Genomic DNA, 27,420 nt, shown 5'->3' with positions numbered 1-27,420 from the left:
CCTGCTCAATGTCAATGGAAAAGAAAGCATTAGCTAGATCTACCACATAATGGTATGTTCCTAGTTCATGGCTTAGGGTATCCGTCAAGCCTGCAATAGAGGGGACAGCAGCATGTATAGGGGGTATGACTTTATTCAGGTCTCTGTAATCCATAGTCATATGCCAGGAACCATCTGGATTTTTTACTGGCCACACTGGGGAATTGAAAGGGCTATATGTGGGCTTTATAATACCCACCTTTTCCAGCTCCTGGAGAGTTTCTCCAATCTCTTTATGCCCTCCAGGCAGTTTGTATTGTTTGGTATTAGTCACCTGCTGAGGCACAGGCAAAGCTATGGGCGGGTGCCTAGCATGTCCCCTCAGAACTGCCTTCACCACACGTACTCTCAGTCTCACCTGCAGTGGTCTGCAACCATAGACCCTGCAGGATATCAATCCCCAAAATAAACTCAGGGATAGGAAATATATACACAGTATACTCTTTTGGGGGTAGATGCCCAATTCCCAAAGGGATTTGGGCTTTTTTCACTCTGATAGCCTTACCCCTGTATCCATCTATGATAGTGGGGGACCCGGGGACCTGCTCAGGGTTACCATAAATCAGTGAACATTCAGCCCCTGTGTCCACCAGAACCAGGACACGTTGTATATTCACTGGGGACCAATGGATAGCTATTTCAACATGTGGCCTCTCATCACCCCCTGGTCCCTCAGGGCAGATATCTTGACCTTCCCCTCAGTCAAACCGTGTTCCCCAATCATCTTCCTTTGTGGGCTCAAGTGAGGTTGGCTCACTGTCCAGCAGGAGTTCTTGCAAACACACAGGCCGGACTTATGGCTCTGTCTCTGACCTCTGCCTCTTTGGTCTTAATGGCTGAAACTGCTGCTCTGGCTTCAGTTGTTGCCATAGCTCTAGTAAGACTTCCCATCTAATTTCCTTCAATCTGCTCCTGCCCATATTAAATCAACCCACATCTTGTCCTCGTAACCTTCATGGGACCCTTTAAATTCTTCTTGTGAGTATCAGATCTTATTTCTTTCTGGGTTCTCATTGCTTCAGCCTCTCCCAAGTCGGCTACTGTCTGTGTCACGTCGCTTATGGGATGCCCTAAGTGAGGGGAAAGAATGGCCACTAGAGACCCAATAAGGGATGTGCAAGCCATTTGAAGCACAATATTTCTCATCTCAGTAGTGAAAATCTCTTCATCTGGGCCATAATTCTCTGGACCATAGATGGCATTTCTTATACCTAGCTCTCATAGCACCCGTTGGAGCTCAGCATATATCTGCCATCTAACAGGAGAGGATGGTAGATCACCCTGATTGGGCCACACAGCATGAAGTGCAGCCATAAGCCAATCGAGGAGGGAGCAACTCCCTGGGGTCTGATGTGCATTTTGTAATCGCTGCCTCAAGGCGGGCTACACTGTCAGGGAAGCCAGCTTTCCCATCTCTGATCCCGACAGAACAATTCCATCCACCCCTAAGTTCCACAGACACAGGAGCCAAGCTGATATTGACTCTGAGGGCTTCTGCCTAAACCAGGAGCCCAAATCCAGCAGCTCAGCCTGCATACAGGGGCAGAGCGTAGAGTGCTCCACCACCTGGGGAGGGGGCTGCTCCTCTCCTTGGGGAACTTTCAGCTGCTGGGTCTTTATTTCCTTTAAAACCACTGGGTGTGCTTTCAATACAGGAGGGGCCAGGACACTGACACCACCCCTTCATCCTTACCCAGCTCAATTTCTGGGGTTGATGGCACCTTTCTCTCCCCTCCCCTGAGTGCCTCCTCTGCTACAACCTTTACCTTTTCTACTGTGCCTCACAGCAATGCTAGCAGAAGCTCTCTCACCTTTATCTCAGTGCTTCGCAGCTGGTGTTCTCGTGCCACCTCCGCCTGTGCTTCCCTCAGGAGTTCGTCTTTTTCCTTGATGGCCTTTTCCTCCAGAGCACCTAGCGGCATGGCTGTCTTGTTCTGTAAATAATTTTTTACCTCTTCAATAGCACCTTACTGCTGGTGTTCTCATGCTGCCATTTCCTTCTTCAGGGAATCCACAGAAGTTTGTAGCTTGCATTCTTGTGCCACCATTTCTTGGGTCTTTTTCAGGAGCATGTCCTTCTCTTCTGTTGACTTTTTTAATACTGTGAGAAGCAGCCAACCCACAGTCCCCACTGCCTCATGGGCACTGCTTCTCAAAGGATCTACTTATTATACCAAGGGCCACCCCTACAGCCTCAGGTGTCACCTCCACTTGCCTCCAATCCTGGGGTGGGGCCCAGTCCTCTTAAGAGGCAAGCCACCTCAGACCACATACACATTGGGGGACAATCCACTGTCTTTCCATTCACAGGGGCAGCCCGCTGAAGCACCCCTCCCATAAGAGCAGCCTGTCTTTTTCCTTGGTCAACAATAAACCCTGCCGACTTTCACCATTTGTCTTGCCAGTGGGTTTCAGCTCTGGGCAAGTTTGCAGTGGATTCAATGTGACCAAAGAAATTGACAGCAAAACATTCCTGGGGCTTGTTCACCCGGTGGTAGGTCAAGCACTAGCATCTCTGCCTCTACCCAGAGCACTGGCGTGCTCTCTATATAGTGCAATAATAGCTTATTGCCTAAAGGTGTGGAAGCAGTAGCCTAGCAACAGGCCAGTTACATCATCAGGTGGTTTAAGTTCAGTGAGAATCCTGGCCATAGGAACCACAACTTCCCCACAATACTAAACTGAAGTGCCTTCAGTAGAACACTTAGTGAACAGCTTCAGCCTCAGAATTAATTTTTTAAACTAATTTAACTTAAAACTTCATTATATAGTAAGGATTCTGTGCTAGAATTTTATGTAATTTTAAAAAACTGACATGGCATGAATTTGTATTCAAGAGTATGTATAATTAAATTGACTTCAGATTCTCCACATACAGATGATGGGGTTAATTTATAATTATTTTCAAAGTGAATTTTTAAAAAAATTACAGAAGAGCCTAAGTCATCTGCACTATGATAAGGATCGTGAGTTCTAGAATCAGGCAGAGCTGGGATTATTTGTGGCATGTGTGTGACCTTGGTCAAAGTACTTAAACTCCCTAATCATCTGTAAAATAAAAGGCAGAGCTGCTAATTCTAGAACTTGGTGTCATTCATGTGAGTATGAAATTAGAGAAGTTCTGTGTAATGGGATGGACTTGCTCTACAGCCCTCCTATGCAACCAAACATCAATTTATTTGTGTTCAAACTCAATCTGGTTTTGGGCACCCACTCAACAGACTATCAACAATTCAATCTGTTCTGTTTGAGGAACCCCTCCTCCCTAGACTAGACACAAAAACCCAGGGGATTCAACCAGTGCCTGGAAAATATGCAAGTGGCCTGGTCCTTACTCTGGTGGTAGCTGTTTCTCTATCTTGATGCTTCTGCCTGGCCTATGCTTCCTGCGTCTGTCGGCCATGGATGCTGCAGCCTGCTCAGAGGTGCTCCCACAGAGGTCCTGCCCTGCTAATCCCAGGCTCAGCCTCAAGATCCTCAGGTCTTAATGCTGTCCTCTTGCACATCTGCATCTCCATGGTGCACATCTGCAGCCTGTCCAGGGGATGAGCCCCTCCCCCAGCAGCTCCCACCTCCTCAGTTTCTTTCCACTAGCTGCCCTCAATCCACCGGGCTCCTTTGACTGAGGAGCTGTCTTCTAGGACTTGACAACTTCTGTTTTCAGCCCAGAAGCTCCAAAGTCAATAATATCCATGGAGGGGAGAAAATCAAGCTCAAAATAGGGTTGTGTGGTTTTCTTCTTGGACAAGTGGAAGGAAAGATATTACTCATTCTTTTGAGTCTCTTCCAGCAGCAAATATTTCCAAGTTCTCCTGCCTTAGGGGAAGTGCTTAGTTCAGTGTCTGGCATATAGTCATCTCACAATAACTATTAGCTATTATCATTATTATTTTTTTAGTATTCCTTTTAGATTTAAGGCAAGGATTCAGAGTGATCTCAGTAAATTAAAGAAATTATCCAACTAGAAAATAAAGAACTGGAGAAATTGAAGTTGTCCAAAGAAAGAAATCTAAATTGTTAAAGGGATGAAAAAATAAGGCTTCAGAAGAAAGCACTTGGATTACTTAATATGAAAGTGAAAAAAATAGAAGGTTTACATTTGTCTTTAAGCATGTGACAGCTCATAGCTAAGGCCCTGATGAGCTCATCAACCCCTGGCTAGTCACACATATAGAAAGTATCAGGTACTCAACACAGAAAGTTAAGAGAAGCTGTGGGAGCTCCAACCTTAGATGCTTTGGGCAGCTGTGGAGTCCACCTGCTTGGAAATAAGCCCTGGCTCTGTTAGTAGGTGGGGTTCCCTCACCATTTTGATACTGTGTGTACTTAGTCACTTAGTGGATCATACTGAAAATAATATTTTCTCATTTTGATGGTATGTTTTTCATCTCAATTGAATATGCAGTGAGATATGGCATAGAAGGAAGGTCCTGGGAACCTACATTTGTATTTTTGCTTTTAGACTGACTTCCTAGATGAACTGTAGTAGTTATTTACCCTCTGAGTGAAAATGGGATGGAATTAGAATTGCTTGATCTGTTCCCATTCCACTTTACCACTCTGAGACTTCTTGCTCCACATTTTCTTTCTCTTCAGCTAATAAGCAGTAGAATTAAGAATTCTTTTATTCTCAGAAAGTAGACTACAGTTGTAATTTCCTAATGTAAATACCTAATTTAAAATCAGCTAGTTTCTAAAAGGAAATGAAAAGGTTCTCATGTGGAGAAACTTAGCTGCTCCATTATTCTAACAGAAGTCTTTTCTTAATCAGTAGTTCTAATTTGAGGGACCCTGTTTTTCATGGGACAAGTAATGTAGAATAGATACTGTTGTTTTTTACCATAGCCCATTTCTTTAGCAAATTAGGCTCTTCCACAGTTCCCAAGTGAGTTTTCATTTGTTTGGGTTGGTGAGATTAAGAGATCACACTTTTAAGCAGAGCCTTTGTGTTAAGGAAAGCCTCTCTTCGATTTCACGTTTTCCTAATTCCTTGAAAGCAGTGTGTCTTAATTCAGCCAGTTTACCATCTGACCATGTTGTATCAGACTGCACCCCACTAATAGGCCCTTATTTTAAAACTCTGGGACCAGAAATTTCTTCTCTTATTGGTCTTCCACCCTTATCTAAAATGTAGCTCTTGGTGGCAACTTTTTCCATATTTTCGATGGGCTTGTTTCATTCTAAATAGGTGAATCCCAGGATTGGGATACTTTGATTGGGGTCTTTGCTTTCCATTTCCTTCTTCCCTCCATGCTTCAGTCCTTACCAGGTACTAGACTCTGAATGCCACCCTGCCAGAAAGTGACAGAACCTCTGCATTTGGCTCTTTGTACATTGTGTAGCTTGGCCTTCTGCTTACAATTTACTTTTGCTAACCTCTTTCAGCATCTTATTAAAAGGTTAGGTAGACATATAATGTAAACCAGCTGAATTCAGCCTGTGTAATAGCACATAACGTCTACATAGCTAGGTTATAAGATGCTCTTCAAAACAAAGTCTATGTCTTACCATTTTTATGTTCCAAAACATAAACATAATGTAGATCTTTGAACATAGGTACTCATTGAGGGGAGGATAAAAAAGGAGCAGTAGAGGAAGACCAAAAGATTTACTAAGAGTGTGATGTCTTCATGGTGGACTCAATGCTGGGTGCCTGTTAGAATGATGTGAACACTTAAAAAAAAGAAAATACTAACAACTTTGTCCCACCCTGAGATTCTGAGAGGAAGAGGAGTTTTTAATCCCAACTCCCTCCCCACCACCAGGTTATTCTTGGGGACCCAGAACTGTGATTATTAAAACATTGGTCTGTATTATCAAAAACATTGAGACAGTGATGAAGGCACTGTCCATGGGTATGTGATCGAAGAGTCTAGAACAAATGTATCTGCTGTATTGACAAGTTACAATTTTATGCCCTAAATATACCATTGTTTTCTATTATTTACCTATTTATTTATTCTGGCACTGCTCATACCTAGAGATCCTATTTATCCTTGTTACATGCTGACAATATATGTTCCTGCCCCAAGGACTTAAAGACAGATGATATATTCAAGCAGAATATGTCAGCAGAGTGGTATTGTTCACATTTAGCTCCAGTCTTCCCTGAGTGTATGTACATCTGTGCTACTAAGTTTTACATTTAGGTCTCTGGTACATTTTGAGTTATTTTTTGTATATGGTGCAAGGTATTGATCAAAGTTCATTTTTAAAATATGAATATCTTATTCCCACACCATTGTTGAAAAAACTACCCTTTATCCACTGAATTATCTTTATGCCTTGGTCAGAAATAGCTGTCCATATACGAGTGAGTTCATTTCTGTGCTCCATTCTGTTCTGTTGTTCTGTTTGCCTAAATCCCAATCCACACTGTCTTGGGTTACTGTCAATTTATAGTAAATCTTGAACTCAGGTAGTGAAATTCCTCCAGATTTGTTCTTTTTCACCATTCTTTTGGCTAAGTATTTTGCATTTCCATATATTAATATCAAGTTGTCAGTTTCTATAAAACACCCTGTTGGGGTTTTGACTGGCATTGCACTGAACCTATAGATCAGTTTGGGGGCAAACTGATATCTGAGCAATCTTGAGTTGCTCAATCAATGAACATAGTATATCTCTCCATTTGTATAGGTGTTCTTTAATTCATTTGGCAATGTTTTGTAGTTTTCAGTATATGGCCTTGAATGTTTTTTGTCAGATTTATTCTTAAGTATTTATATTTTGGGATGCCTTTGTAAATATATTTTAAATTTAATTTTCAGTTATTTGTTGCTAGTACATAAAAATACAATTCGTTTTTATCCATTGGTCTTGTATTCTGAAATCTGGCAAAACTCAGTTAAAAGTTCTAAAAGCTTTTCTGCTAGTGGTGATTCCATTGAATTTTATACAAAGCAATCATGTTGTAGGTAAAGACAGTTTTACTTCTTCCTTTCCAATCTGTGTGCCCTTTGCTTCTTTTGTTGTCTTATTGCACTGGTTAGAACCTCCAGTACAATGTTGAATTGAAGTGGTAAGAGAAGCCTGCCTTTCTTGTTCTAACTTTAGGGGGAATGTATTCTTTTTCACAATTAAGTCTGATATTACCTATAAGTTTTTTATGAAGGTGCTTTACCAGGATGAGGATGTTCCCATCTATTTCTAGTTTGCTGAGTTTTTTAGTCAGGAGTTGATGCTGGACTTCATCAAATTTTTTTCTGTATTTATTGAGATCATCATGTGGCTGTTCTTATTTAGTTCATTATTATGGTGAACTACAGTGTCTGAGTTTTGAATACTAAAACCTTTTAGTTCATTAATATGGTGAATTACAGTGTTTGAGTTTTGGATTCTTGGGATAAATTCTACTTGGTCATGATGTATTATCTTTTTGTTTATATTGATATATGCAGTTTGCTAACATTTTATCAGAAATTTTATATCTATGGTCATGAGATACTGGATCATATTTTTCTTTCCTCATTATATCTTGTCTGGTTTTGGCATGCTGGTCTCATAAAATATGTTGGGAAGTGTTCCTTCCTCTTCATTTTTTTTCTAGAGGAGCCTTGTGCAGAATTGCATTATTGCCTCCTTAAATGTTTGGCAGAACTACCCAGTGAAGCCATCTGGGATTTGATTCTTCATTGTAGGAAGGTTTTAAACACAAATTTAATGTCTTAAGTAGGGGTGATCTTCAGTAGTTTGTATATTTCAAGGAATTTGTCCATGTCATCTAAGTTGTTTGATTTATTGGCATAAAATTGTTTTATTACTCTTATTTTCTAAAATATGTAGAATCTGTAGTAATATACCTCCCTCATTCTTGATACTGGAAATTTATATATTCCTCCTGGCCCCCTGATAAGTCTGGGTAGTTGTTCATAAATTTTGTTGTAATTCTCAAGAACCAGTTTTCTATTTTATCATTTATCTCTTTTGTTTTCTGTTTAACTGACACTATTCTGATCTTTAACCCCATTCTGCTTTTTTTCTCATCAAGTTTCCTAAGGTGGCAGCTGAGATCATGTGTTTAAGCTTTCTTCTTTTCTAATATAGGCATTTAGTGCTACAAATTTTCACCTGAATACTGCTTTTGCTTTGTCCCATAAATTTTCATTTGGTTTGTTTTCAATTTCATTCAGTTCAAAATACTTTCTAATTTCCCTTTTCATTTTTTCTTTGATCCATCAGTTATTTACAAGTGTTGTTAGCTTCCAAATGTTAGAGATTTTTCAGATAATCTTTCTGTTGGTTGCCAGTTTAATTCCATTGTGGTTAGAGAACATGTTACTTTATGATTCACATCTCAACTTAAAACTGTTTAGTCTCTCACTTTTTTCTTGAACATATGGAATATGGTTATAATAACTTTTAATTTCTTTTCTACTAATTCTATTATCTACAAATTCTACTAAATGAATTCTAATTAATTTCTGGTTCAGTTTCAATTGGTTGATTTTTCTCATCATTTTAGGTTATATTTTACTGCTAATATGTGTGCCTGGTAATTGTTTACTGGATGCCAGACATTGTCAATTTTGCCTTGTTAGGTACTGGCTATTTTTATATTCCTATAAATGTTCTTGAACTTTGTTTTGGGAAGTGATTAATTTACTTGGAAACAGTTTGACCCTTTTGGGTCTTGCTTTTTAAGCTTTTAATAGCAGGACTAGAGCAGTGTTTACAGTTAGTTTCAGATTAAGCTTTCCCCATAACTGACTAGGCACTGATTGTTATCTTGTATGCACTTCCCAGTCTTCTCAGGTGACCCTTTCATTAACTTCAGATGGTTTCCTTACATGTATTCTCTGATTAGTTCTTATCTAAACAGTCAAGGGGTGCTCTCTGAGATCTCAGGAATTCTCTCTATATGTAGCTCTCTTTCTTGGTATTCTGACCTGATTACTCTACCCAGTTTGACTTACCCACCCTCCAGCTTCAGTTCCTCAACTCAGGAAGACCACAAAACTTTACCAGATTTCCCTTCTGGCACTGCCCTCTGGAAACTCTCTCAAGGTAGTAAGTGTGGGCAATTGTAGGGTTTATCTCATTTGTTTTCCACCTCAGAAATCACTGCCCTCATTGCCTACTGTCTAGAGAATTGTTATTTTGTATATTTTGTCCAGTTTCTTGGATGTTTCAAGTAGGAGGGTAAATATTCTTTTACTCCACCTTGTTTGGAAGCAGAGATCACAGCCTTCTTCTAGTAAGCCAGATATTAAAGAGATTTGCAAAGATTTAAAACAAGTCTGCTCTTTAAGGTGAACTTGTGTTTGTCTTGGAAAAGTGGCTTTTATAAAAATATTTAGGTCAACATGTAATTTGTGTGCTATCACTATCTTTAAATGAATTAATGATTAAAACTTTTCTGTTTTTATTTTGAACATGCTAAATATTGATAGATATAACACATGAAAACAAAAGGCCTTTGGGTTCCTCAATAATTTTTAAGAGTTTAAAGGGGTTTTGAGTACATGATATAAATGTATGTACTGAAGTGGTTACTGTTGGACACTTGAACCTAGAAGATGGGTAACTGGGGAGGGCATGGGTACAAAGATGAAAGGGCGCATAAACAGAGAGGAGGAGAGCAAAAAAAGCGAAAGTTAAGAAGCCATGTGGCTCCCAAGACACAGAGAGTACTGTGGGTTCCTTATTTTCCAGTTCCCATCTGGACACCTGTGAGGCCCAGTTACAACTCCTACTCTTAGAATCTTTGAGATAATACTAAAAATAGGTGCCATCCTTTTTTTTCCTTAAAGAGAAAAACCAAACTGGAGGGGAAAATTAAAATAGTATGGTAGGCTTGAAAGAAAACATTTTGAAAGTCCAGGGTCCCTTTGGAGTCATGACAATGCCATGACAAAGGCTGGCACTGTTGATGATGCTCAAGCAGAGGCTAGCAGGTCATGTGTCTGAGTGTGGAAAAGGAATCTCTCATTCTGTGATTCTGTGGTCACGTTCGGTACTCTGGTCAGCTCCTTGGCACACACTGTTTGGAGAACCAGACCTTACTGTCAAATCTTCTAGGACTTAGTTTTCCCACACTTTAGAAAATGGGAGTCAGAAGACTTTATAGGTCTTTGCAAGTGACAGAAACCAACACAGAATCGCTTAAGCACAAAAGAGCATTTATTGACTTACGTAACTGGGAAGTCAAGCCGAGCTGGTACTGGCTCTGACATAATTAGATCCGGGCATTCAAACATCTTGGCTTCACTTTATTTTCTCTTCCCATTTTCTGCACATTCTCTTCTGCCCTTCCTCTGTTTGCTTTGTTCTCCATTTCATCTTCAGAATAGCCCCCAGAAGCTCTGCCCTCATATGAACCTTTGAGTTTATGAGACCAGAGATAGAAACAAAGATGTACTCCCTCCCAGCACCTACAGGCCCAATCCCTTGGAGACTCTTTCATCGACCTTACTTGGGTCACATACCCATCCTTTGAACCGACGACCTCAGACAGGGCCATGGTGAACAAAAATTGGCCAAATTGAGTTATGTGCCCACTACTTCTGCAGGGAGTGGAGGTTGAATTGGTATTGGCAGTCCCATCAGAACCACATAAATGAGATGGGTAGCTCAGTGAAAAGAGGGATGTTGGCAGACTGCAACCTGTACCCTTGAGGTGTCATGAAGTAAAAAACAAGCTATACCTGTTATGTGTTTATGCTTTTAAAAGGAAATAAAACCATCTGGTTATTACAGCACTTTTGAGAGTTTGACATTTTCTTCTAAGTCCCCTGATTCTCATTTTAGGAATGGTTTCATCTTTCCCTATTGCTTCCAGGTACTTCATCTGCATGGTTCATATTTCATCTTTGCTTCAAGGTTTCTTGCCATCTCTTGTAATGTCAAAACAGAGTGAACTGCACCCAGAGCAGTCCTGGGAAGTCAGTGATTACAGTCCCTGCCACACACTCATGCCTCCTTTCAGGTCTAGATCTTTCTACGTGCATCTTTTCTTTAACTCTGATGTGTAACAGAGATGTAGAGTCAGAGTTGATGTAATAAGACTACAAGCCAATAAAAAAGGGAAGAGGAGCATCTCTTGGTGTGGAGTCCTCATCACATGCCGTGCTGTGTTCAGCTGAGTGATGCCTCCGGCCTCCTTGGGAGTGCACAGCAGAGGGAACACATGGGTGAAGAGTTTATCCATAGCACCAGAGTGCTTAGTATGTAAGGCATATTTTCTTCTCCCTGAAGTAGTAGCCTCTAGTAAAAAGCTTTCTCCATTCATCCACTTTGGAATCTCATTCCTGTGTTTTTCCCTTTTGTCTAGAAAAACTGAACAAAATCATAGAGTCTGAATCTGTTTACTTGGAAAAATAAGATCTATAGTGTCATTTTAGTTATAGTTTCAGAATGCAGCTTAACACCTACATGTTATATGTAGATTGGTATTATCAAAATGAAAAGGCAATATGCCAGTTGGTTATTATATTCTAGAATATTCAAGAAAAGACATTTGCATTTGAAAATAAATATAAGGCCCTTGATCTTTTGTAGATCCTGCTAAGGCTCTTTGTTCAGTAAGAGAAAACAATCTGGTGTTCACTTGGGTGCCCTTAAATGGGTGCAATGCTGGAAAGAAACACTCCAAAAAATAAGCAGAAGTTGTCTAAGGACATGAAAAATACATGTGATCTTAATTTTCTTTCCTCCAATATTTTCTACTGTTTACTTTTCTGCAGTGAGCACATACCACTTTCACAATAAAAATAATTTTTAAAGAATTACATCTATGCTGAATTGTAAAAGTTCTTGTTATACAGCAAATTATGTTTAAGCAAGACAAACCTACTGAATAAAATCAGTTGACACACAGAAGAGAATTTTTCCCCAGCCTCTGGGTGGGAGGGGTGGGGTGGGAGGTGGGAGCATAATCCTGTAAATGGGGGAGAGTCATAGGCACACTGCTCTCAAAGTGGACCCGTTGCTCCCAAGCCTTCCCCTGATGCGTCACCAGGACAGCACTCACCCCGTGTCAGAGGCTCCCCAGCTCATCTCGTCCAGTTGCCTGCAAGCTCTGTTTGATGAGGTTCTGCTCAGCACACACCCCATCAATGAAGAGGGCTTCTGAGAACAGTGCAGCACAGCCTCCAGTCTCTGACCCAGCCTGTGGGAATTGCTCTTTTGACTCACAGTCCACTGTTGAGAGCAAAGTCACAAGGAGAAGCCTACAGAGCCACAACCACCCACCAGAGACATCCAGCCTCAGGTAAGAATGTGAATGGGCGTTGGAAGGAGTTCTGCCTCTTCCCCAGCAGCAGCGAGATCCTGGGAAGCACTTCCCCCATCTGAGACTTACTGCCTTCGTGTGTAGTTCATTAGAAAGATTGCCAGAAATAAAACGGGAGTGAAACATTAGCAATAGAAGTTGCTCAGTAATGACAACATTCCTTATAATTATGTGTGAAGTCAAGTTACACAAAATTCAGTTCCCTCCAAGCCATTTCTGTCAGACTGAAAACCTCATTGTTTTAGTTTCCCATGGAACCTGTCAGTAAAGCCGGGGACAGTTTGTGGCTCATCTCTGAACCAGCTGTAGATCGTCTTTATTACGCTTTAGCTATGCCACACAAGCAGAGAGCAACTTGGCATTCATCTTTTGGACTCTTTTTACCACCTGGGGGCTTTTATCACCTTGAGAGGCATGAACATTCTACTCAAAGGAAGTGCTAAGGCGGCGGTGATCTTCACCAGTGTTGGAATTAAAATGTATTAGAATGTTGGGGTTTTTTTAGTAAAAGGTGAAAGAAAAGAAAAAAACAACCCTACTGATTCTACTGACTCTAGAGTGAAAGTTAGGGCCTGACTTTTTGGTATGTACTCTTCTACAACCATGTCAGCTCATATATTGTTTTTCTCAGGTTAATAAGACCATCTTTGACCAAAGTCACGGCCACCAAATCAGTCTGTTTCTCTACTAGAGTAAAACGTGTTTGCGGTAATGGAAGCCTTCAAGCCTCTGTTCTTACCAAAAACTAAATGTGAAGTGGGCCACAGTAGTAAATCAAAGAAAGTATAATCCTCAGAATTTTCATTACATCATAAACACTGTGGATAATCTCAGTTTCCACAGGTATTGTTAGTATAAGGAAATGGCAACATTGTATTTTTTCCCCAAATCATAAATCATCCAGTAATTTCATATGAACAAGGAGCTGGCCAGAGAGTGTTCTCTTGAATCTAAGATGCCATCTATTGTAAAATATGTCATTATTTTGTGTATTACTAAGAGAAAGCACTGCCATTGATTGAGAAATGTGAAATGAGAAAAAGTAAGTCTTGAAATCAAAGGTGGTGCCCCCTTCTATGTTTGATGAGCTCATTTTTAACTTAACCTTTGTGTCTCCCCCTGCCATTAATACTTAAAGACACTAATTGACTAGTTTAAGAGCACTAGTCACAATTAAAATAAAATACATGTTCTACTTAATACAACACAAATACAACCATTCACTGCTGAATGTCTTAATCTTAATGGCAGTGTAAGTGTTAATGAAACAAAATTAGTTTATGTTTCTTGGATTGATTAAATAAAATAAGGGCTCAGTCAGTAGGCAGATCAAGACAGACATCACCAGGAGGACCAGCTGGGTCTTTAGTGCTCAAAGGATGTGTAAATGGAAATGCCATTTTGTCTTATTCCTGCCTTCTTGAGTACTTGTTCCTAATCCTTGGGATTTTACAGATCTGGTTTTGTTTTGTTTTTTTCATCAGAACCAGTCACAGAAGAGCTCTGGATTTAGGCTAATATTAATCAGTTCACCCACGCAGTTGTGGTGTATCCTTCAGAAGTATAATGGGCAGAATTGTTTCAGCAAGAGACTTTCCTAGCAGAATGCTAAGAAAAAACTCAGTAAGGAGAGTGGTATATGGAAAATGTCAGGAAAGAAATTGAGTTTCTATTTTGAGGACAGTAAAACCATTACGTTTTAATGCATTGAAGTTCAGACCGATTTATTGCCAACGACCGTGTGGGTCAAAGCCTGAGGGTGCATGCTCTCACTGAGAAGCAGTGGGCTCGGACTCTACCTTTCAGGAGTGAGAGGATGGAAGGTAGGGGTTCGACCTCTGGAAGCATCACTGTCGTCATCTAGGCTGTTAGACCAGAAGGCTCTAAGCTGTCGTCTAGCTGGAGGTCACCGTTGATCAGTGAAGTGAGCCCTGGGCCAGCCTCCGCTGGAAGGAGGTGAGGACTGAGTAACTGTGACATGGTGCCAAGGACTTCTGGCTTCAGGCAGGCACACCAAACCTCAGACTTTAGATTCCTGGACCTTGCAAAGTGGTTCCTGAGATTGCTGTTTTGGCTGCTCAGTATCCAAACACCCTACTGGGGGATGACCCCAAGTGAAGTGCAGCACAGGGGCCAGCCGCTTGCTGTGGAGGCTCCCAGGCAGCTGGGACATGGGTGTGAGCCTGCACTTAACCAAGCAGAGCTACAGACCCAAGACACACGGAGAGGTAGAGCTTTCTAAGGTAGCCTCAGCAGTAGTGGTGAGGCCCTGAGCAGGACACCTTGCAGCATCCTGGGCGGCCTTCCAGCCGGTTCTGGGGCCATCATCTGACTGTACCTTTGTGTGCAGCCTCCCTTTGTTCTGTCTGCTCCCCCACCCATGCCTGTTTCCCACCTTTCTGCAAGTCTTGCTCAAGTTCTCCTTGGTCTCCATGCCTTCCTACCACTTACCACAGTGAAGTCTGACTCCCAGATCCCTGTCCAGTGCTGGCTGGTGCTGAGCTCCGGAAAGCCAGAGCAAGGGCCTAGAGGCAGCCAGGACACCCACCTGGAGCAGGTGTCAGGTCTGATGGCTTACAGGGCTGGTAGATAGTCCACACTCCGTACTCTGCCCATCTGCCTCTTTGGTCCTTTCTCCCCTGTGTCCATAGACTCTTCCTGGTGCTCTGCGCCTGCCATTAAATACTGTTTTAAAAATTAAGTTGTATTTAAGTTTCTTATGGGTTATCTCTGCTCCCACAGAGGGGAAGAAACTCTGACAGGACAATGTTGACACCCAACGTGACAGGAGGCGGTCCGGGGGCTGAGCTGGTGGGGCAGCTCTCCTTGGCTCGCTCCTTGTGCGGATCCCAATACTCAGCTCATAGGTCACGGGGGTTTTGTTGCAGTGCTGCAGTAAGGTGGATTTCTTTCTTTCTCTAGAAAGAAGTCGTGCTTATTCAGGCACTGGAAAATACAGTTCCTGGCATTTAAGGGAAGGCACCTGTTAAACTCTGAACTAGGCTATTTCCTCTGCAATTAGAGACTTTTGGCTCAAACAAAATCTTTTCTGAGAAACCATAAGCCTCTATTCTGGTATTTCAACATCTCATCCTTCATCCTCCCGCCTCTCCTCACTAGGTTCTTGCCCTAGAAATTGAACATGACCACAAAGCCATCACCCAACTGATTCTTCCTCTTCGCATGCTTAAGAAAAGGAAGTTAACAACATTTACATAGACCCCAAAAATCTTCAGTAGAGCTTTCCACATAATATCTGTGAAGGGCCATTTCCAGAAGGAGTAATGACTAGAAGGCACAAATAAAGCACCGAAATAAAATCATCTTTTGAATTATGTATAAGCAAAGTAAATTAGTTAAGTCCAAATGCACTTTAAAAATAGAGACTTGCCATTTGCTGGGCCTCAGATTTACTTCATTATTGAAAAGGAAGGGAAAACAGAAGTAATAAAATTAGTTGCACTTAGTGTTGGTGACAAATGGGCTTCACATTCCTGGTGACTTATTCTTTGGTCCATCAGTACATTGTCTGAGCTGCACCTGGGTTAAAATTGTCATTTAGAGGCGAGTTACCTCTTTTTAAGGGGTGGAGAGTCTCTTGAGCTGAGGAGATAGAACATGAAAGTCTGATTTTCTTTTCTTTCTTGTCCTTAAATCTTCCTATAGGAATTGTTCCTCTGCTTTTTAGTCGGTAGGACTAGTTAGTGAAAAACTAGAAGGCTTGCTGTTGGATTCTCCCCCTTCCACCTTCCCTGCTTTTGCAGAATTCTGCAAACTGCTGCCTGTGGGGTCTGAGGAGCCAGGGAGCCCTTGAGGGGAGGCTCCCTGCGTGGACAGCCCATGTGGGTGCCGTCTGACACCAGCCTGGTCCTGCTGCTCATCTATGAGGGTCGGTGGTGGAAGAGAAGCCATGGTGCAGAAAGGGGAATGGCCAGGGGCTGAAGATGCCCCTGATCTGACAAAATCAAAGAGTTTGACTTGCTTAACCTTGAGGTGCCTCATTGGCATGGGGTTTACAAATCTGTAGGCTACGGTTTTCTCAGCTCCCTTGCTAATATTAAAAATCACATTTTTGTTTGTTTCTTGTAATCCAGATCAAATGTTTTAAGTTTGAGCAGTTTTTTTTAAATAGCAAGGTTTAAAGTCTCAAGTCATCTAAGAGCCTGTAATTCTCCTGTGATTTCAGCTCTCTAGCCTTGTTCATGACTTTGATCATTAAGTCTCCAGTTATGTTGGGTGATTAAAGGCATGTGGACATCAGGAGGAAAGCAGCCCGGGAGTGACATTTGAAGGGCTTGATTAGTCTTCTGTAGATCAGATAAGGTCAGGTACAAGATATTGTTCAAACTAAATTCTGGTACTTTGTCTATGCATAAAGGCAGTCTACTATTTTTCCTGCCCTTTGAAATCTGTCAAATCGTAATCTCACGCAGGTAACACTAATAATGGTGACACCAGACAGCTTTCACGGCATGCAATATGCTAGCCCATGTGCAGGTATTAGTTCATTTTATCATCAGAAGGCGCCTGAAAAACTGCAGGTAGATTACATACGTGTTCAGGGCCATGTGGAAGTAGTGGACCCTGGTTGGGAATGCTGGGTTTGCTGAATGAGGAAGGATGATGATAAGAAAAACTAACCTTTTGCTATTCCTGTTGTATATTATGAAATTTAAACAACTCTTTGAGTTTATTTTCTTTTAAATTTTTTTCTTTTCTTTTTTCTGATTTAAAAATATAAAGAAGAAAATTAAAATTATCTCTTATTCCCCAATCTGGAAGAAACCCATAAAAGTTTTTTGTGTATTTTCTTATTTCTGTGCATATACATGTGCATAAACCAAATTGGGATATATAATATGTATATATATATATTTTTTTTTCTTCCAGTACACATTCATTATTGAACCACTTTTCTTTCAACAGCACAAGAGAAGTTGCATTCTTGGAAAACCAACTGAGAATGCAAAACATTTTTGTTAATTAGCTATATATGCCATAATTGACTTTTCATTCTTCCTTGCACTGCAAGGAAAGATCTTTTCTTGCCGAGCCTTGCTGAGTCATCCCCTGCCAGGTCTCTTGCATTCTCTCTATGCGCATCATTACATTTCTCCCCTTCCTTTCCTCCAAAACTGCTCTCATCAGAGTCAACAAAGTCCTGCCATTAAGAATCCAGTGATATTTAGTTTATCTATTCTTTTTTCTTTTGTTGCTTGTGCTTTTCGTATCATACTTAAGAAACCATTGCCTAATTCAAGGTTGCGAAGATTTATCCCTATTTTCTCTTCTAAGAGTTGTATAGTTTTAGTTCTTATGTTTAAGTTTTGATCCATTTGGAGTTCTTTTTTATATTTAGTGTGAAGTAGAGGTTCAAGCTTATCCTTTGCATGAGGATATTTGGTTATCTGAGTACCATTTGTTTAAAAGACTGTTCTTTCCCTATTGAATTGTTCTGGCATCCTTGTCAAAAATCAGTTGACCTTTGATGGAAGGGTCTATTTCTAGATTCTCAATTCTATTCCATTTTTCTGTATGTCTACCATTATTCCAGTACTACACTGTCTTAATTATTATATTACTAACTATAGCTCTGTGGTATTTTTTTTAAATTGGGAAGTGTCAGTCTTCCAATTTTGCATCTTTCAAAATAGTTGTAGCTATTCTGGGTCCTTTGAATTTCCATATAAATTTTTAGCTCCAGCTTGTCAATTTCTGCACAGGGATTTTGATAGGGTTGTGTTGAATCTATAGATCAATTTGGGAAGTTTTGTCATCTAGACAATATTACATTTCTTTCTATTTATTTAGGTCTTCTTAATTTCTTTCAACAATATTTTATAGTTTCCAGAGTATAAGTTTTACATTTTTTGTTAAACTTAACTAAAATATTTTCTTCTTTTTAAATTATAAATAAAATTGTATTCCTTAATATTTCATTTTTAGTTTGTTCATTACTACTGCAGAGATATACAATTGATTTTTGTATATTGATCTTGTATTTTATAGCCTTTGAATGTGTGTTTATAAGTTCTAACAGTTTTCTAGTGGATTTCTAAGTATCTCCTATATGCAAAATCATGTCATCTGCAAATAGAGTTATATTTCTTCTTTTCCTATGTAGATGCCATTCTTTTTCTCTTCCTTCCTTCCTTCCTTCCTTCCTTCCTTCCTTCCTTCCTTCCTTCCTTCCTTCCTTCCTTCCTTCCTTCCTTCCTTCCTTCCTTCCTTTCTTTCTTCCTTTCTTCCTTTCTTCCTTTCTTCCTTCCTTTCTTTCTTTCTTTCTCTTCCTTCCTTCCTTCCTTCCTTCCTCCCTCCCTCCCTCCCTTCCTCCCTTCCTCCCTTCCTTCCTTCCTTCCTTCCTTCCTTCCTTCCTTCCTTCCTTCCTTCCTTCCTTCCTTCCTTCCTTCCTTTCTTTCTTCCTTTCTTCCTTTCTTCCTTCCTTCATTTCTTCCTTCCTTTCTTTCTTTCTCTTCTTTCCTCCCTTCCTCCCTTCCTCCCTTCCTCCCTTCCTCCCTTCCTCCCTTCCTCCCTTCCTCCCTTCCTCCCTTTCTTTCTTTCTTTCTTTCTTCTTGCCTAATTGTGCTGGCTACAACCTCCAGTGCAATGTTGCCGTTAAAAGCAGACTTCTTTGTTTTGTACTTGCTCTTAGGAAGAAAGGACTCAGTTTTTCACCACTAATACAGTGTTACTTGTGGGTTTTTTCACAGTTACCTTTCATTAGGTTGAGGGTGATTCCTTCCGTTATGTTAGTTGATTTTTTTATAAATGTAGTTTTCTTTTTTAATCATGAAAGAGTGTTGAATTTTGTCAACTGTTTTTTAAAGAGTCTATTGATGATCATGGGCCCCAACCCATTCTATGGATATGCTTTTATATTAATTGACTTCTTTCAGATGTTAGAAACACTTTCATCCTTGGGATGAATCTCAATCATGGTGTACACTTTTTATATACTGCTGGAATCCATTTGCTAGTATTTTGTTGAGGAGTTTTGCATCTGTATATATAAGAAAAATTGTATTATGGTTTTCTACATTGTAGTTTCTTTCTTTCTTTCTTCTTTTTTTTTAAATGTTTTTGTCTCAGTGTAGTGCCAAGGTAAAAAGTGATCTCATAGAAAAAGATGAGAAACATTCCCTCTTCTGTTTTTTGGAAGAGTTTGTAAAGAATTGGTAGCGATTGTTTAAATGTTTGGAAGAAGTCAATAGCAAAGACACCTGGGTCAGGGATTTTCTTTGTAGGTAGATTTATAATTACTAATTTAATCTCTGTATTTAGCATAGCTCCATTCAGTTCTATTTCTTCTTGTGTCCATTTCAGTAGTTTTTGTCTTTCTAGAAATTTGTCCATTTCATTTAAGTTATCTAATTTATTGGTATTCAGTTGTTTCTGGTATTCATTTTTTATAATCCTTTTTATCTCTGTAGAGTTGGTAATAATATCTCTTTCATTCCTGAATATGGTAGAGTTTTCTCTCTTTTTTCTAGATTAGTCTAGCTAGAAGTTATGAATTATAGAACCAACTTTTTCAAAGAACCAACTTTTAGTTTCACTGATGCTCTGCATGGTGTTCCTGTTTCTAATCCATTAATTCCTGCTCTGATCCTTATTATTCCCTTCCTTTTGCTTGCATTGAGTTTTGATGCTCAGTATGTATTTGTTAAATTATAAAGTAAATGACAAATAGATTATATATCCTTTAACAAAATTACACATGAAATGTTGAGAAAGGTGCTGCTCTAAATAATTCGTGCATGTGCATTACACAATAACCATTGAAAGTCCTCGATCTTACCTATCCTGCCTTAAAGACTGACTTCACCCTGAAACTAGCAGATGTTGCCTGTTGGGGTACCAGGATCCCTTCAGGATTTAATGCCACATTCTGTTTGCTCTGATTCTCCTTCTTCAGTAAAGTTTCTTTAAGTACAGAGGGCAAACTCATCACCCAAAGGAAGGTTTGAGGAGTAGAGAGCTAGAGTCAGAGGAGTTTTGTTTGGGGTTCAGATTAAAATTCTGAAAACACAATAATGAGGGACATGTAGGCAGACTAGAAACTATGTCTACCTTTGGAACCAAAAGGAAAACCCACTTGTGAAGGTGCAGTGGGCAATGTTCAAGTTTAAAAATGAAGGAAGCTTTCCATCTGATGCCATGTGAGATTGCATAGCATCCCCAAGACTCTTGGTTTAGATACTATTACCCAAGTCAGCAGTCATACCCTGAAGAGAATGGCAGCAGAAAGGGTCTGGAGCCAATCCTGTTATAAGCCAATCCTGACACTTGACCCTCCTCTGGACTTTTGGTTTGGGGAGACTATGCATTTGCTAATAACAAGGCCATTTGAGGTGGGCTTTCTGATATTTAAAGCCAAAGACAACCTGATCTACTGCCCTGTAACTTGGGGGGCGGGGTAGGGGGTGAGGGAAATATTTTCCCAGCCCGGGGCAAATTACCTTTAAAACCGAAATCAGTCAAAGTGAAAAATAAAGTGGGAGAAACCTGTTCATTGCTTACAAGCAGTCATCCACTCCACTTCTGCTCTCCAGTGTCTGTCACAACTGGGCTGCAAAAAGGGGACCCCACCCAACCTCTTCAGTCTAGATATGCCTTTGCTCCCCTTTGTAATTATCTATTGATATGGAGATGCTCCAAGGCCAGGCGAGAGATTCTGGAAATACCACAATTTATCCACACTCCCATTTACCTGTTTCCAGTTCTCCTTCAAGTCTCTGGAGGTGTCTGGAAGGACAAGATCAACATCTAGGCTCTAAGGGTGTTGCTTTGGCTCTCCTCTCACCCCTCCATGGTGAGCAGAGGTAAAATTTCTGGCTCTAAACCTGCAGCATTATCTTCACATCCAGTAAATAATATTAAGATCCTCAAACAAGTATAAGTAAGAATCCTGGGAATAGGGGTAGGGGAGGAGGACTCTTAATCAGGGAATGTGATTAAGTGTGCGTTAGGTGGGGCACAGGAATCTGCATATTAAATAAGTTCCCAGTAAACTGTGGTGCAAGATATTTGAAGACCACATTTTGAAAATACCCCTCCCTACTCTGAGCATCTCCTTGCCATCTGCTGTATATTGACCTTAGTATATCAACTTCCTGCCAGCCTGGCCCTCGTTGAGGGCTTCATTATTATTGATCCTTTCTAATCTCTTTCCTAGGTAAAGACTATTTCTCCACTGGGGCTCTTTAAGTATTTAAAGGAGATAATTGTGTGCATCATCCATTTCTGCAATACACCGATTAAATGCTGTGAGTGGCATTGTGGTGGATTCTATCAGTCACTCATTCATTCACAAATATTTATTAAGTGCTGACCATGCAGACACTCTAGTTCTAGACACTGGAGGATCCTAAAGAGGACAAAGTTTCTGGATGCCAAACTGAGTTAAGACTTTGTATTCCTCTCAAGGGAGTATATGTATGTTTTCAAACAACTGCAATAAGGAGGACAGGTAATTAATCCTGTCAGCAATATATGCAATGTAACAGAAAATTAGCTTTGTCTTAAATACAGCTTTCTCATTTCCCTTGTAAAGGAGTGCAGAGAGCATTAAGAGTCAGGAAAAAGAACTAATAAAACTTAGCTAAACCTTAACAGCAGACCATTCCGGAATAGTAAGAGATTCAATGTCTAAATTTAGAGAGAGACCAGATCAAAGGAAGAGAGAGCGAGAGGCCAGCCAAGGGCTATTTGAATCCTAGTTTACTAAATCCCCATGGTTTACAACCCTGATATCCACCCTGGCAGGGCCCTTGCTTATTTTTATACTGCTTCTCACTTTAGGTCCCTGTATCTTAAACCGGCTAATAGCCTTTGTTAGGGAAAGAGTGAGTGCTGTTCAGGTGCTAATGCTGAGACCGCAGTATCATTCACTCACACAGCAGGAAGAAACAAACATTCCATGATTGGAATGGTCAAAGGAAAGTGGGGAAATGTAGAATCTAAGCATGAGTAAGATTAGTAAATTAGCATAAGCATAGCCATCTTAGAAACCTAGAAACCATTTTCTGAGAGTGTGACTCAGAGGAAAAAAAAAAAAAACAAAAAAACCCTGGGCCTGGGTAAGGCCTTGAAAAACAAGTTAATCATGAGCACCGGGTGGTGGGCAGCTGTGACCCTTGGTCAGCTAACCTTGGTCAGTAAATCTTACATACCAAGCTTATCGTGCAGAACCTCCCTAACCATTGAGGAGTAGCCTTACCCTGCCCTTGCTTAACCCCAGGATATATGTCTTGCAAGAATAATGTATAGTTATAGAAAATTGCTATGAGTTAAGTGCTTTGAAATTGCTATATAAACCCTTGGCTCTGAGTGCTCGGGGTCCTTGTTGAGACCCGCTGCATCGGGCTGACTTGGACCTCAGCTAGCTGGCTGAATAAAGACTTTGCTTGAATTTACATCTCTATGCCTGTGTAGTTTGTTCTCTGGGGAAGCCTCGGAAGCCTGGACCCTAACACCCTGATGACCTCAAAATATTTTATGATGTTATTTTATTTTTAGGATGTTTATAGAAGGAAACCCGCAGTGCCTTTATTGTTCTCTCCAGTTTCTTCTTATCATGCTCTTAGCCTTGCTTTCTACCACCTTCTTTGCCACTAATGCTGGGCCAGGGTTCTTAGCTGCAGATAACAGAATTCATCAGACAGCTACTGTATGCACAAAGGCACTTATTAAGGAAAGTATTTATAGAATTAGGAGGGTTTGAAGAAACAGGATCTAGGTCAAACTTCCAAAACAACCCTCCAGACCATATTATAGAATGGGGCTGCCAAAGAGCTGCTGTTTGACCATGGCCAGGAAGCACTTGCACACTCTGGCTCCACTGCCCTTGGCCATGGGCTTCACCCACAAAATGAGTATCTTGTGTCCTACTCTTCTTCCCATGCAAGGGGCCTCAGGCTCCTCATTTATAAGCTGGGATTGGCCTCTACCTCCAGGTCATCTGTCATACACTTCACAACGGGTCTGCCAGAGACACAGACTGAGAAGACTAGACATAGACTGTAAATCATTCGTGAGGACTTACTGGAGACAACCAGCTGAGGAACAACCCCTTGGCAGTATTACAAAATTAAATAGGCTTGTCACAGTGATGGTGAGTAGCATGCCTGACACAGTACACCAAGCAGCAAGGGTTGTCTTAATGGTCCTGGGTACAAAGCACATGGATGGTTTGACTAGGATTATACAAGGTGGCAGTGGTCAGACTAAGGTGAGAACTCTATGAACCCCCAAGACCTTAAGGAGAGAGAATGCTCTAGAAGATTTATTGAAGAGACCCGGGATAGTGGGGGCACAGGGTTGGCGTCGTGGTCTTGGACTCTGAGCTCTGAGACCTCTGGGCCAACTGCCCAAGAACAGCAGCCACCCACAAGAAGAGGGCTGGGCAGGGAGCTGAGTGGCCAGTCAAGTGGGAGGTGCTCCCTGTCGCAACTGTTGTTCTCATGAAACAGGTGGATGAGTTTGAGAATAACTGGGAGCATCAGGCTGGGGTGTCCCCTGCATGAGAATGATGAGCACTAAAACTGTCTGAGGGAAAGGTGTGGACAGCATTAAACACACCAGAGATTGGAGTCCAGAACCTTGAAAGTTTAATGAGGACAGTTAGTGAAGCAATACCCTGTGATTTATCACATCAAAAGCATCACTTAAATCAAGTAGGATCATGGTGGACAATGGCCATTTAATTTATCTACTTAAAGGTCATTTGGAACTTTTAATAGTGCATTGTCAGTAGAACCTGGCTTCTAAATCCAGGCAGATAAAGGTCCATTAGGTCCCCAGAGCAGAGGATTCAAGATCTGAGCCAGCTCGACAGGCATGGTGTGCCTGAATACACTGAATACATGAGACAAGGTAAAAGGAGATACAGAAGAGTGAAGCAGAGTCACTGAAAGTGTTTTACTTTTTTTGTTTTTTATTTTTTTGAAAGCTCTCACTTGAGGTCCTAGAAAAGTGATATTAAAAAAGACAATAACCGAATACAAGACTATTAGGGGGAATATTGCTGTTGTATTTTGTGAGCAAATGAGCATGTTATATAAGCAGTGAGTTTTAAGGGCCATGCACAAAGAGCAGTCTTAAATATTATCAGAATATAAAGCTTACAATTGCATGTCTCTGGTGCATATTTAATGAGGAGCATAATCAGGGGATATTAGAGTTATAAAGGACCTGGCGGATTGTCTGGTTCAACTTTCTCATTTGCAAAGATGAGGAAATAAATGCAAAGATGACAGCCGTGTCCTGAGTTTACACAGTCACAAAGTGGGGGTCAGAGATCAGCCGTCAGGCCGCTGGACTCTAATTCAGGCGCATCCACTTTGTCATTATTGTGCTGCAGGATCCTTAGCTGCACACAGACATTTCATGTTACTGTGTATGGCAACTAAACAAAAACTCCTGGGAGGCCCTGGGAGAGGGAGAAGTGAACAAAGTTGCTCAGGAGAACCTGAAAGGCAATGGATTTGGAACCCAAAAGGCAGAGCCTCCCTCTTCTCCGAGAAAGGTTTCTAGATATAAGGGTCCACCTACCCTTGGTCCCTCTGCTTAGCACTGAGTTGGAGACAGCCTGGCCTGAGGGGGCGGAAGGACACACATGCACAGGGCACAGGAAGGACTGCTGCAGTGCCAATCAGTTTCCTCCTGGTGGCCTGCGTTGGTTTCAGCACTTAAATACAAAGCTCCTTTTTCGCATCTCTACCTTCTTTTGAATGGATTGCCTTTGTTCATTTGATTGCTTGCTTGCTTTTCTTATTCTCTTCTCCCTCTTTACTGGTTGGGAAGTTAATTTTATTTATTTCTATTATTGCAGTGTTTGGCCTGGAAACTTTAATGTGCATACTTAATAAAAGTACGAATTTAATCCTATCTTAATTCTTTTCCGGTGAATATAAGGTCAGCCTCTTTAGCTCATATCCCCTTCTTCTTCCTTCCAAGCTATTGTATTTTGTTTTTTCTAACCCTAAAAATCAGAAATTGTTATTATTTTATGCAGTTCATACTTATATTTACCTCCATGCTTAGCAATTTCTTTTTGCACAGTGCTTTCTCAGCCCTGTTTTTTTCTCTGTTTGGTTATTTTACCTGTCTTATTGAAAGGCAGATTGCTGGGTACATAACTCCATGCTGACAGTTATTTTCTCTCAGCAGAGGTCTTCCCACCCCTTATGGCTTCCTGTGCGACTGCAGGCAAGTTGGCTACTGGTCTAATTGTTATTTGCAACCAAGTTGTCTTTCTTTTCTGGCTGCTTCTGGAATCATCTTTTTCTTGTTTTGTAGTTCTACTTTTGTTTAGGTGGGGATTTCATTTACCTACATGCTGCTTATCTGTGTAATAAGGTCTCATGAATTTTAAAAACTCAGCTGCCACACCTTTACATTTTCTCTAGTCTTTCTTTTTGAACTGGACATTTATTAAACTTTCTGATTGTCTTCCATCTCTTTCTACTTTCATATTTTCTGCTTCCATGCCTCTGTGCATTTAATTTTGGGTAAAAATATTTTTCCTCTCTAAAATTTTCATATGAATGCATTTGAAATCTTCTCTGGTTCTCCGTTGCTTGATCGTTTTCTGATTCCATCTTTTTTCTTAACCATTTCAAACATCATGATTTTGTTTCTTAATAGCTCAGCTATCTGAGGTTCTTGGGGATGCAAATCTATTATTGTGTGTGGTTTCTTCGGACTCCCGCCCATGTTGGTTTATTTCCTTCTGTATTTGGTAATTTTTAATTGAGGGATATTTGGTTGAACTTAATTTATTTCTCCAGAGAACTGTGCTTGCTCCTGCTCGGGCGTTAGATAGTGCTACCAACCTGGCACCACGTTTTACGTATTTTTTTTTTTTTAACTTTTACAGACCTTGGGTTAGGGGGAAGGGAATAAGGAAGGAGAAGAGAGCAAGCAGTCTTATGGGCACCCTTGCACAGGTCCCTGCAGGCTTTAAGACTTCTCACTGTGTGCACTTTGCCCTTACAGGCTATTGATGCTGGAAACAAAGGACAGAATGGAAAAATTATAAACAAAATCAGAAGCTCTTAAATATATTACGTTGGCTTTTGGTTTTCAAAGGAGAGGGAGGTCCTATGAGCTGCAAACAGTTCAGGGGAGGGGTTTGCAGCCAGAGACACGGCTGATTCTCTGAGTCCTTCTCGCTGGCTGGTTGCTGGGCCCTGCGAGCAGGAGCCGCCGCTCGCAGCAGGTGGACGGGGTGTGAAAGAGACCCGACAGGCAGGGCGCCCGTGCGAGACCTGCGGGCCCCGTGGTAATTGTGCCGCTGAGAGAAGACTCGGGCTGTTCTAGAGAGGGTCCCAGCCAGAGTGGCATGAGACGGAGGAGAGGGTCCTACCTGCGATTAGTAAGAAAACAATCACGAAAAGGAGAAAGGCGGGTCAAATGAAAATACCGAGCTCTGCCTGGAGCGAGCGCTGCTTTCACCCTCCGTGCCCCGCCCGTGCCGGACGCCGTCCGAGACCGCGCTCCCGGCCCGCAGCACCTTCGGGGGCTGGGCCACCAGGCCCCGCGCCCCGGCCCGCGAGCCCCCAGCCGGAGGTCCTGCCCTGGGGGGGCGCGCCCGGGCGCGGGTTCCGGTCCCCAGGATGAGAGCGCGGCGCGGGGCGACCATTGGCCCCAGCGGGTCCGCTCGTTGGAGTTTTTGCAGTAAAGCTTGGTAGCACGAGGAATGTAAATGTAACCTCCACAGCAGGCCTGAGGATGCGAATTCTGAGAAGAAAAATACTCACTTTTTTCCTCCTAGAGTTATGACGGAGGTAATCCAAATTCTGGGTAGGCTTTCCTCTGCGGGGAGGTGAATTGTTTTTCTGTCCTAGCCTTTCACAAAGTGTGTATTCCTCTTGAGGCCGTGGCCCAGGGCAGGAGTCCTAGGTCCACCTCCCCTACTTTGCATGGCCCAGATCTCTCTCCAGTTCTCTGCACTGGTGGAGCTATTGACCTACAGGGTAAACCAAAGCTTGTTTGTACTTTTGTGTTATTTTCGATTTTGTTTTCCATTTACTGTTTACTGAACTGGTTTTGGCTCACTGTCTCCCTTTGCCCCTTAAATCTGAGCAATTTCCATACTTTGATCTGGGCTCAGCAATACTTTTTTTCTCCCGTTTTATTTGGCTATA

At 41.3% G+C, this 27,420-nt stretch overlaps 1 long non-coding RNA gene across 1 annotated transcript; it reads right to left on the bottom strand.

Moving 5' to 3' along the window:
- Positions 1–10,146: 10,146 nt before the first annotated feature.
- LOC140850098 (uncharacterized) lies at positions 10,147–27,118 on the bottom strand. The gene is made up of 3 exons (XR_012132850.1): positions 27,034–27,118; positions 12,011–12,148; positions 10,147–10,359 (listed from the first exon to the last, which is right to left on the bottom strand). It is a non-coding gene; the product is annotated as an uncharacterized lncRNA (long non-coding RNA).
- Between the last annotated feature and the right edge of the window lie 302 nt (positions 27,119–27,420).

The sequence above is a fragment of the Manis javanica genome, chromosome 6, assembly GCF_040802235.1.
Source record: "Manis javanica isolate MJ-LG chromosome 6, MJ_LKY, whole genome shotgun sequence".
Classification (NCBI taxonomy): domain Eukaryota; kingdom Metazoa; phylum Chordata; class Mammalia; order Pholidota; family Manidae; genus Manis; species Manis javanica.
Note: the sequence above shows the minus strand (reverse complement) of the source record. Positions and strands in the feature narration are given on the sequence as shown.